The sequence below is a fragment of the Lactuca virosa genome, chromosome 7, assembly GCF_052849685.1.
Source record: "Lactuca virosa cultivar CGN04683 chromosome 7, Lactuca_virosa_CGN04683_v6, whole genome shotgun sequence".
NCBI lineage: Eukaryota > Viridiplantae > Streptophyta > Magnoliopsida > Asterales > Asteraceae > Lactuca > Lactuca virosa.
Window position 1 is genome coordinate 56,714,814 of NC_136432.1, and position 13,267 is coordinate 56,728,080.

A 13,267-nucleotide genomic window follows, 5' to 3' on the forward strand; every position below is an offset into this window, starting at 1 on the left:
ACGTCCTTACAATGCAAAATCAACTGAAAAACTATGTAATCAAATGTTACTAACAAATCTATCATAACTTTCTAAGATCAAAATCTAATCTTCGAATCCATGCGATCGTAATCCATTTCTTCGTGATCAGACTCGTCTTGCTCTTCCATCAAGCTTCTTCTCTTTTCTCTGATCCTGCAAAACATTCAAATGTAATCTTATCACATTATGTATTAAGAATCAATGAATAGGAACTTAACGGAGTTAGATAGTGGATATTACCTGAGGTAGAGCCATACTTCTTGACTCTCCCATCTCTTAGATTCTTCAGGTTCTCTGGGCAGCTTCGTATCCAACGCCCCTTCTCTTGGCAGCAGAAACAGGTGGCTTCTCCTGGAGTGACCACGGAAGCATGGTTGGTTGAGTTACCAGACAAATATGCTCCATTACTTTGCCAAATCATTTCTGATTCAGCAGCAATTAGCATGTAAGTTAGGTCAATGAGGGTCGCGTCAATATCCGTCATATAATACTCTCTTGTGAACTTATCATATGATTTAGGGAGTGACTTAAGGACCCAGTCTACATGTTTCATTGCCAACAGGGCTTGAGTGATTTTGGCACACACAGATTTTCCATCTTCGTATTTCATTTCCAACAGGGCTTGAGTGATTTTGAACCTTTCAATTCTTCGGTCTTGTGGGTTTGGGAGAACAACAAGAGGAGGTGGAGGAAGTGAAACCAAGCTAGTCCACAATGCAAGGATTGATCTTTCACCTTCATTGTGTAAAAGACTTTCACTTTGAGTGGGAAAACATTTTCCATGGGATTTGGGAAGACCACGGTTAAATTCAGACATCTACAAAACGAGAGAAAAATCAAGTTAGTTGATTGAGTCCTTAATAAATCACCCAAATGAGATATTAAGGCTAGGACCCAACACAATACTCTACAACTTGGGAGAGGGATGTCGTAACCCAAATTGCAGAACATTTGAAGGTAAGTAAATGACGATTCACTAATTTTCCACCATGAAAAATGAAAAAGAGATTAGGTTTTAAATGTATTGAAAAACTCCTAGATCCTTTGAGATTCATTGAACTTTTCAATGGCATGTTTAAATCTCGATATGCCCCTCGATTTGTGACTGGGATGCCGAGGATCACAAAACAGGGTGTGAATAACCATGCAAATATACATGGTGCCCCCAATATTACAGTCACCTATTCGATATGCCGGTTAACCACACACGTTCCACCGAACTATGACAAACATTGAGTCACCCTTTGCAACCTTTTCTTAGAACCATTTAGTGTGCCGGTTAACCACACACGCTCCACTAACGTTTTTGCAAGGGTATAAAGTGTAATTTCATGGAATTGCATCAAATTCACTTTTGCCTAAAGTAACTAAGATTGGGAATTTTGTAAAAGCATTTAGTTACTTTATATAGATTCATTATACTTTTAATGAGGTAAAGTTTGCCCTATCCTACCCGTTCGGCTAACGACCCTCCACCAATCAAGGAAGCGGTGGGTGAGAATGGACACCCATTAAACGGCCATTTTATAGGCCATAACCTTATACCCCCCTTATAGATCGGCTTCGTGAATGAGGCCTACTAACGGTAAGACTAGCATTTAAGTTATACATATATATTTATTAATCTTATAATATTATAAGTATAAGGGTGAATTTTAAAACTTGTAAAATTCTAAGGTTTGAAATTTAAATATATCAAATTAAACTTTTAATCACAAAACATAAATTTCAAAACTTGAGGACAAGTTTTGAACTTATCAAAACATAAAGGATCAAATAGCAAATAATATAAATCAACTAATTAATTTAATGATTATCAAATAAGGAAATAATTATTTAATCAAATGGTAATTATCTTTTGTTTTGTCAAGGATATATTCAAATATATGATAAAATTCGGATTTTAATGACCCAAAACAATTAAGGCAAGTATCCTCAAGCAAAACAACAAGAAATCCCGAAATCAACTCAGACTGATGCTCGGACTCGCCGAGTCCCATTATGGACTGGCCGAGTTCATGCTACTCGTCGAGTCCACAATGGGACTCGCCGAGTCTGTCAGTCAGGGGCAAAAAAAAATGATTTTTCATGTAAAAAGCAATCAATCAAAGCAACAATTCAATAGAAATCAATCTAAGCTCTGATACCACTGATGGGTTTGAGCCATAAAAACTATCCTATGTGCACATGCAAACCCTAATGCTTGGATCTAGGTTTCTCTAATTGAACATGCAATGTTTCCAAGGCTTATGATGCTAGATCTAGAGTAAACAATTGAATCATAACATATGAAATCAAAACTAGAAGGATACCTTAAGTTGCTTGCTTGAATCCTCTTGTTCTTGGAGCTTAGAGTCACAATTATCACTCCGCTAATGGCTTACAAACACCAACTAGCAAGGGGATTATTTGGAGAGAGATGAGGGATGAGAAAATCGGCTCTAGGGTTTCCAATGCAACCAGGTGGCCGATTTCCCTCACCTATGGGGTCTATTTATACTATGAGCTACTAGGGTTACATCCTTAACCCTAATTGAATAACTTAGGCCCTAAGCAATCCAAGGATCCTTCTAGATGGAGGCTTGGACGAATTCAAGGAGCCCATACTCCTTAATTTCGGCCACCCTATATCCCATAAGGATCCATAGCCCAAAAATCAACTATCACACAATTGACAGTTCCGGCCCCCTTTATTTAATTAACCTCTTTTAGTCACCTAATTAATTCCTAATTAATCTATTACTAATATTAATTCAATGATATAATTATTCCTTTAATATATTATTCTCATAATATATTAATATAATAATATTATCTCCTCTTTCTTCATAAATCACCCTGTCAAGTTGCTATGGTGAAGGCAACCCAAAAGGACCATGCACCATCAAGTCAAGTACATACTAAAATAGTTATGGACCTACACACTAATCCAACATAGTATAGTATGTTCCTCCATGTACTTGTTATAGTATGTTCCTCCCTGTACTTGTTATAGTATGTTCCTCCCTGTACTTGTTATAGTATGGTCCTCTCTGTACTTATTATCATATGAACTGAACCCTTAAACTATACCTATTATAGTTTACTAGTATGTTTACTTGGGCTGTTATTGAAAAGACTCCTTTATCTACTAAGTTATGCTTGCACTTTAAAAATGGAGTTCGGTTAAACTATGAAACAACATAACTTTAAAAGAGTTTTTGAAATGTTTTGATCACTTATAAAAGACATAAGCATTCTTTTGAAAGATGTTTATAACAAACATTTACACAATTATCATTGTGTTCAACTTGTATTCCCCCCCTTAAAAAGCATTTAAAATAGTTAAAAGATTCATTACGGGGCATGAACTCACCTGATGTGGGTGATTCAACGAATATGCGCGTAAGGATGAGAAGTTCCACGAATGAAGTCCCAAGACTTAACGAGTCCTAAATGACATATAATGGCATATATTGACATAAATATAGTGTTTAGAAGCAACCAAATGCGAGGAAACACCTTACGGGACTAGGAAACACTTTGACCAAGTGTTGGAATCACATGTGATTGAACTAAGGGGAGTGTACGGCCACCAATTGAGTTTACGGCCATGAGTTTATAGCCAAGGGAGTTTACGACCATAAACTCATGCTCAATCATGCCAAAGTGTGTGTTTGAAGGCTAGGGAAATTTGAGCGACCATTGCTCTACAAAAGGATGAGAAAGACCATCTTATTGGAGTGTGTTGAGGTGTTTACGGCCACACCATAAACCCTATGGCCGTAAACACTCTAAGGGTGTCTTATTGGGTCTTAAAGGCAAGGTGTTTCAAAGGTTCAAGTATCCCAAAGGTTAGCAAAGGTCTAGAAGTGTTTAAGGCTCAAATCATGACAACTACAAGGGTTTACGGCCAAGGTGTAAACTCCTGGCCGTAAACTCTCTTTGATGATGAGTTTGATGATGTTTCAAGGTCTTACAAAGCACAAGGGAGTGTTCTAGCCTTTTTTTCAAGCCTTAGGAAGAGTTTAAGGCTCAAATGCACCATTGACTAGGGTTTATGGCCAAGGGAGATTGCTTGGCCGTAAAATCCTTTTGTTCTTACATTCTTTATGATTTCAAGGTTCTAATCAGGTGTTTCAACTAGATAACAAGCTAAGGGGAGAGTACTTACGATATAGATGCTTGAAATGGTAAGGTCCAAGAACACTAGTGTGTGTTCTTGGTGTTCTTGGTGAAGGTTGAAGATTTGAAGATCTAGCAAAATGGAACGATTTCATGGATGAAATCAAAGAGTGATTCAAGAGTAAGAAGGATAACAACAACTAGAGGGAAGAATCACTTACATTTTGGAAGATCGGGAATGAAAATCTTGATGATACTTGAGAGAGAAATCAACTGTTCTTGAGTTGGAAATGAAATAATGAAAGAAAGTTGAAGGATATGAGGTTATAAGGAGGAGTTTACGGCCAGACTTGAGTTTATGGCCGTAAACTCTTGTGCCATGGCCGTAAACTCCATATGATGGAGTTTAGGGCTTGGGTGTTGTGCAGTGGCTTTAGCAGGTACTTCCCAACACTTATTCCTTAAGTTTACAAGGCTAAAACTCCTTAGAATGACCTTTAACAAGGCTAGAACTCATTAGCAATGAGTCTGACACTCAGTTGAGTTGACTGACTGAGCTTTCAAAGCAAAAAAATTTCGGGTTGTCACATCATCCCCCCGTTAGATGGAATTTCGTCCCGAAATTAACTTTCTTAGTAATACCACTGGGGTTGCGCTCCTCTGATTTGCAGAATACCCACTTGTAGACCTGGCAACTTGCCCTACTGTTATGATAGGATTCATACTTGGTCCATTTATCATTACTTAGTGTATAAAAGTCGTATATAATTAGAATTAGTAAGACGGTCGGATGTGTGACTCTGCCCCAGGTCCACAACCAAACAAGGAACAGGAGATAGGGCGGAAACACACATACTAAATCTGCGTAATCATAATTATATACCACCCTCGTATATATACTGAATAGTGATAGGTGGGCTGTATTCATCCTTAGCCTCTGTGCTCGAACTTGGTCTGGTGGACGAGTGATATTTCGGAAAGGTCTGCGCAACTTACGACGGCAAGGCTTCGGAGGACAATGTACCCTTCGCATGAGTACTTCGGGGTTTAGAATACGAAAGAGAAAACTGAGTTTTAGGTCAGACTGTCGTTACGAATGATGAAGGTTTCGTGAACTTGACGGTCGCGGCGATAGGAACATATGAACTTAGTATGGTGAAGACCACGTCAACTCATGACGAAAGATAGAAACAGACTCTTTACTGAACAAAGTTTTGGCCGATTTGAAAGAAACGTTTGTTATACGATGATGTACTCCTAGTGTGCTCGAAAATGTACTCTTACTGTGTTCGATAATGTTCTCCTAGTGTGTTCGACAATGTACTCTTTGTAAATGTTCTAGTGCTTTCTGTTTTCCCCTTGATGTTAACACTTCTACTTATCGTACCGCGATGAGCGAGTACATACAAGTGAAAGTGTTTTGATAACTAGTATCTATACTTTAAACTAAGATCCTCTTCGGTACCACTACGATCGCCTGTCATATACAAGTTATGAATAATTAAGATGAATAAGACAGTCGACTGAGTAATTCTGCCTCAAATCCACAACCAAACAAGGAACTGGAATTAAGGCGGAATCACTCACTCTACATCTGCAACATCCTAATTATCCACAACCCCGATGTACATATTCAGCCATCATAGCTTCTCTGAACGGATCCTTTAGTTCTCTTGAGTACTGTGACTTGTTCCAATGAGTGAGCTATTATAATTACTTTTAAGTGTTTATCCCTGAGTTTTAATCTTATATATAAATATAAATTAATTTTTAAAGTAATTACTATTTCAAAAACGTACCGCTGGTCGTTGACGACTCAGGGGTTGATTCTCTTGCGGTGATCATCAGAATGCGTCCATCCGCGCCTGAGTTCTTTGTTATCGGGCAGTCCCTCTGGTAGTGTCCAGTCTCACCACAGCCATAGCAGGCTTGGTTTTCTTCAGCTCCAGGGACTTGGGAGATCGGTTGAGCCGGTTCCCTGATGAAACGGACTGTGTGTCCCTTTCTGTGGCAGTTCAGGCACTGCATTTCCCGGCATACTCTAGTGTGGTGATAGTTGCACTTTCCACACTTCGGGAGGGTTCCAACATATCGACTGGCAGGTGCTGGAGTAGCAGGTGTTGTGGCGGCGTACATGGTACTCGTTTGTTGCCCTTGTGGGGGTTCCTGTGTTGTTCGCTTTTTCTTCCTCCTGTTCCCCGACTTCTGATTATAGTCCTCTCCCTTTGATGGCTCGGGAACTGGGACTGATACGCCATGGCGACTCAATGGTCGATGAGTCGCTGGGCCAGGCGATTGGCGCTATCGAATGTAGATGGTTAATAAGACAACACATCACCTTGGGTCGGGTCAGTTAGACCCCAAATGTATCTTTCTATCTTATTGCTCTCCGGGGTAACCATCCTGGGGCACAGTGCTGCCAGGTCGCTAAACCTGTTAGTGTAGGCCACTATGTCTGAGCCGACCATCTTGAGCTCCCATAGCTCTTGTTCCATCTTTTGTACTTCGCCCCTTGGGCAGTACTCTCCCATCATCATTTCCTTCAAGTTTTGCAAGCCCATAGAGTTAGCCACTGATAACGTCAATGACTTAACATGGCCATTCCACCATGTTAAGGCTCTGCCGGAGAAGGTGCAGGCATCAAACTTGACTTTGCTCCCTTCTAGGCATGAACAGATTTCGAAGACCGAATCTGTTTTCTCGAACCATTGCATCAGGGCAATGAATCCTCCATCTCCATTGAAGGATTTGGGTTTGCAGTTCATGAAGTCCTTATACGAACATTCCCTTGGGTGTTCGTGGGTATCTTCGTGGTTGGTTAGGTGAGCACCACTACTAGATCCACTGATACCACTTGCACGAATTTGGGTTAGGGCGGCTATCGTTGTTGCTGTTACCGCTACCTGAAAAGCTGCTAGGTTGAACTGTGGCGGGGGTAGTGGCGGTTGAGTTGGAGTTATCGAAGTAGTGCGTCTATTCGATCTGCGAGGAGGCATCTTCGCTAAACGAATACAAAGATGAGATGGGATAAGTCTATAGTAGTGGATACAAGCCGAAAGCTAAAAGACAAGGTTATCCAAGTTCCGAATGTATCGGGTCCTGACTTCCACAGGGTTCTGGAAATAATTCATAAAAGAGTCTATACCGAATAAACTTTATGAATCAGAAATGGCTATCCTCGAATGAATACCTTGTTGGGTTTTGAGCATTCTAACACTCCTATGGTGTATATGCAACCCTATAAACCTTGGATCTATGTTTTCTCTATTACACATGCAAAAATTAACTATTCCAAGGTTTCATCCTAACTAGCATATTATGAAGCACCTATACTACAAAGTTCTAGTTAGATGACATACCTTTTGATGTAGCTTGATGTCTTCAAGCTTTAAGAGCTTAGCCCCAATAGTGTGGAAGCCTCAAATGGAATCACAAATCACCAAAACACCTTGGAAGAACTTGAGAGAATATGTATGCACACTAAAATCGGCCCACTCTTATTTTCACACACTTGTGCCAATTTTGTGAGCCAAGGGACCCTTTATATATTATGGAGGATTAGGGTTACATCCATGTAAACCCTAATACCCATGACCTTTCATTTACATAGGATCCATGGGTTAAAAGCTCCATGGACCATCCATGAAAGCTTAGCTGAACCTAAATGAACTTGGCCCATTCCATATATATAAGAGTCCATATTTAATTAGTTCTTTTTGATCACTTAATTAATTCTAAATTAATTCTTGATCAATACTAATTAAATAATATGATTCCATATTAATATATTAGAACTTATAATATATTAATATAAATCATAAATATACTATTCTCAAAAGACTATCCATATAAATTGTGCCGGTGAAGTGCAACCCAAATGGACCATGCCGGGTCGGGTCAAGTACATACCAAATATAGTTATGGACTTAGACATTAATCCAACAGTCTCCCACTTGGATAAGTCTAAAACTATTATTGTGTATGACTTCAAAACCTAACTGGCAATCGTAGCTCTTAAAGCCGCTGTCGAACTCTGACCTTGTCAATGACTTGTCCATTAGATAACGGATCATATATTCCTCCATTCTAGATATCATATGGACTGAGACATGGATTATAATCATTCTCTCTGTCCATTTGTTGTTTCCCGATTTTCGATTTATGATGACTGACTGATTGAACAAATCAAATCAGTCCTGGCTTGGCCAAGCACTCACATGTGTCATCGCTAAATCATCGAGGGGCCCACAGATATCGCTTTTATCCCGAAGGTAAAAGGAATGGATAAATTTCGACTCATATGGCTTGTTCTACTACTTGTTGAATGATACACAAAGGCACGTTTTATAACATCGAGTTACCAAATGCGTTTTCGTGCAATCAATGTATAACCAACTCATAGTAACAACTCATATCTCTAGGTTTGAAGAATATAAGATATTATCGTCTCATGATCACTCGTGATAAAATCCATGAAGTGATTCAAATGAGTGCGGGTTGAATCCAATACTCAGAACTTATGAGCACTCATGAGTGTTGTAGCACCACTTTGTCCACCAACTTGGACCTCTACAAACCAACCCATGACAGTCTTGATTCATATCTACTTCCAACATATGACCGACTGTGGATGGTTTGAATAACTTAATCACTCAGGAAGAGCGACTTAGTTATTCTGGAAGTCAAAACATGCAAAGTGAAACACAAGAATAAATGAATCAAATATGGTATCAAACCCTATGAATATAAATAAACACTTTTATTTATCACCATACTGATTACTCATTATTCATTGTTTCGGTTTTATCAACTTTATACTTGAATTAAAAACACTAGTTGTCCTATGCTCCAAGCATGTACACTATGTTTTTCTTAAACAATAGCTTTGCCATACACCAAGTATGCACTCTATGTTTGTCTATGATCCTTACTTGGTGAAATAAACCAATTGAACATAATTTCAATGATTCTAATTTCACACTCCCAAATCCTTATCGAAAAATGTGAGAATTTCAAATTCCTATCATTTATCGAAATCTGTTTAGATTTTAAACTTATATGCACTGACCCTCCTGTAATGAATATGTACAAAGTCACAAAGACTTGTCAACAGTCATTATAAGGTATTCCAATGGAGATCAACTCCATGGAAACTAAGTCTCATATTCAAAGTACATTGCTTTGGACATGCTTCTTGCATTAAGTTTTCTAATCTTACACAGATTACTTCCACCTATGGAGATACCTCCATATTCTCATTTTGACTATCACTTCTGAATAAGAGATGCCTCTTTTCAGAATATGTCAATATGGTCCTTCCAAAATTAGCACTACACTTCCAACTGTCCCTGAGCAACCAATCTTTGGTAAACCTCAGATTGTCCTCGACAATTGCTTAATCATTTTAGTCATATCCAATTCTAGACCTTTTCCCTTCTTAATGCCTCTGGGCATTTGGAAAAATTTAGAAATCACAAATATTATAGCACATGAAATCGATCCTGTACCCAAAGCAAATGGTACACGATTCATGATGTCTCACATAAAGACATGATTCTAGACCAGTCTTTTGCTACAATATTTTTATTTCCCATGTTTTCAAAATTTGTCTATGAAGAGGGATGCCGTAATCATAATCGAATTTTGAGAACGCAATATATAGAATTTCCTTAAGTTGAACCAATCCAACATGAAATTCATATATATATTCTTGACTAAAGATGATTAAGGTCTCAATCTAAGCCTTTAGAACTGAAATGAAGTATATCCTCTCCCTTAATTATAGCAAAACAACTTTTTCAATCCCTGCAGCATCACGAATTGAAACTTTTGTTTTCTATAATTAACATTGCTAACTTGCAACACTAACAATAATTATCATGCTCCCACTAACATGATGATTATTTGCATAACACTTATGCTCCCACTAGCTTTGACATGTACTTAGAAATCAGCTGGACTTCTAGAAATCAATACTTTATTGACTTTCTTACCAAAGTTCAGATTTCTGATACGAGATGCTTTGATAAAACTTTATCAAAATCATACACCTTTCCTTAGATAGCATGCATGTGTGTCTAAACAATTTCAGAACTATGAAAAGGGATGCCATAATCATAGTCTCAATTGTTTAGACCTTTTGCGATCTGCTTCAAATCTACTTGCTGGAAGTGTTTCCTCACCATCATTTTCATGAATCGGAGAGAAACCTTATGACCCTTAGATTTTATGATGTATGTGTTCTTATCCATGTGAATCGTCAAAACCATAGTCACAAGACAAGGATAATGACAAATCCAAACTCATATGGACTGAACTTATGCAATCTTAACTTCTTGCTACCTGGCAGTACAGGGCCTGCCATTGCTTCCAAGTTGTTATGCAACCAATTGAGAACTTTCAGAACTCCTATGCAAAGCCAACTTTAACTGGAATGGGCACAGAATATGTCAACACGATAGGTTATAAACCTCAAGTCGTGTGCTAGTGAAGAACCTCGGGTTTTATTCTTGATTAGTTCTTGAAATTCTTTTTAGGATCTTTAAGACTCCCACTATCCTCTTGATATATAAGACTATCTTGCCAAATATTCAAGAGATAGTGCGGATTCTTTATCAAGACAATCACTTCACACAATTGGCCTTAGTTGGTCTTTGTTTTATCCAAAACATCATAACTTACCAATTTCAAATGTACAAGAGTAGGACACTTTTACTCTTACATTTGACAAGTGCTTTAAACATTTCTTTAAGATATGTCACTCAAGTTACAATCTTGGAGTATGACTCTAAGAATTGTTTTGGAACGAAGTATGACTCATCTTCCTGATCTAACCATTTCAACAATTCATGACTCCTCTTCTTAGTCATAAGAATGCACTAAGATGACCTTTAGAGGACTAATTGTGATATGATTTCTAAATCATTAAGATGATCACAAACATGATACTAAAGTACTCTCCCATCTTTTCAGATTTGAGAAACTTTTATCTTTTTGCCTAATTTGATTCTTCCCATTCGTTCTGCCATACATTGAGACTTTTCCAATGTTTCAGAGTTATACTTAAATTTGTAAGTATAACCATATTTACTAAAATTTAGTAAATCAAATAGTCTTAACGAGCTTTGTGGTGGACATGACCAGTGCACAAGAATGTGTACTCGATCCCTTTAGTCCTTCACTTGACTCACACATCCATGTGAACAAATAATTAGTCTTGATTTTCCAATGCTTGAAAGTTCTCATTCATCATACTATTCAACTTGCATGATTCCAAGTTTCGGTCCAATTGAAACTTGGGCGATGAGGAACTTTCCTGATTTGGTAAATTTAGACACTACCACAAATGAAAGAATCAAATCCATTTTCCAATATTGCTGTCAGTAGAATCATATAACCAACAATTTTCCACAAATGTCATTGTAAGGATACTTCAAATAAATAAAATTAAACAATTTTCTTTTATTTTAAAACTTTGCGGAAAAACTTATCCTTACAATCCACATGGAAAATTGTTGTTATCTATTCCTTAGCAATATATCATAACTTCTTAAGCAACTGCTCAAAATTCTGATGCGATCGAAATCCACCTTTGCGATCTGAATCAGCATATACTTCCTTTAAGATTTCTCTCTATTCTTTGATTCTTAAAACATCAACATGTGACCCAGTCACATCATGTAATGAGGATCTCAGAATAGAACTTAACAGAGTTAGATAATGGGCTCTACCTGATGTAGAGTCAAACTTATTGACTTTAACATCCTTAGGTAAATTTGGCAGCTTTGCAATCAACGCCCCTTCCTTTGGCAAAATAAACATATGGACCCTTTGGTAATGGGACTATCTCAGACTTAGCCTTTCTCTTTACCATTTGGTCAACCGGGTTGACTATGGCCAATCCCTTTCCATTGGGAAGAGAATGCTTTTTCTGGATTTCCAGTGTCACCATTGTCACTATTCATAAAGTTTTTGGGAAGTTGATCTTCTAATCAGATTAGCTTTACGATCGTTCCAAATCATTGCTGATTCAGCAGCACCAAGCAAATAGATATGATCATTAAGGTTCATGTCATAGTCTGTTTCATAGTAGTCCCAAAGGAACTCACTATGTGACTTAGAAAGTGATTGAACATCCAACTTTCTCAAGTCTTTGACACCCAACTCTCCCGGCTTGTCAATATGTGACTTCATCTCTAAGATGTGATCCCACATAGACCTTGATTGCCATTAGGGCTTGACTGACCTTGAACTTGTGGGTTAGGGAGAATAATTGGAGGAGGTGGAGGAAGAGAAGTATGACTTCCATGAGCCAAACTCGGGAAGTCATATTCATTAGGAAAGCTTGGTTTGGGAAGATCATTGTTGTCTAAACCAGACATCAACAATGGGAGAAATTCACGTAAAGTTGATTTAAGTCCTTAATATAACACCCAATATGATATATTAAGGCTAGGACCCAACAAACTATTTTATAACTTGGAAAAGGGATGCCGTAATCCAAGCTATAAAATATTTAAAGGTAGGTGAATGACGATTCACCAATTTCCACCAAGATAAAGGAAATGTATTATTAGGTTTTAATTGGTTTTGAAACTCCTAGATTCTTTTGAGATTCATTGAACTTTTCAATGGCATGTTTCAATCTCGAGTGTGCCGTTCAGGTTTTGTGACTGGGATGCCGAGGATCACAAAACAAGGTGTGAAGTAACCATGCAAATATACTTGGTATCCTTATCATTTACCCCTCAATTGATGTGCCGGTTAACCACACACGCTCCAACGATACTATGATAAACATTAAGTTACCCTTTGCCTACCTTGTTAAGTCCAGGTTAGTGTGCCGGTTAACCACACACGCTCCACTAACAGCTTAAACAAAGTGCAAAGTGTAATTTCATGGATTAGCACCTTATTCACATTTTCCTAAGTAACTAAGATTGGGAATTTATAAGTGTTTAGTTACTTAGTATTTATCATTATACTTATAATAAAGGGAGAATTAGAGTCCTTGTCCTACCTGTTCGGCTAACGACCCTCCACCGGTCAAGGAAGCGGTGAGTGAGAGTGGACACCCATTAAACTGCCATTTTATAGGCAGTAACCTTATACCCCCCTTATAGACCGGCTTCGTGAATGACGC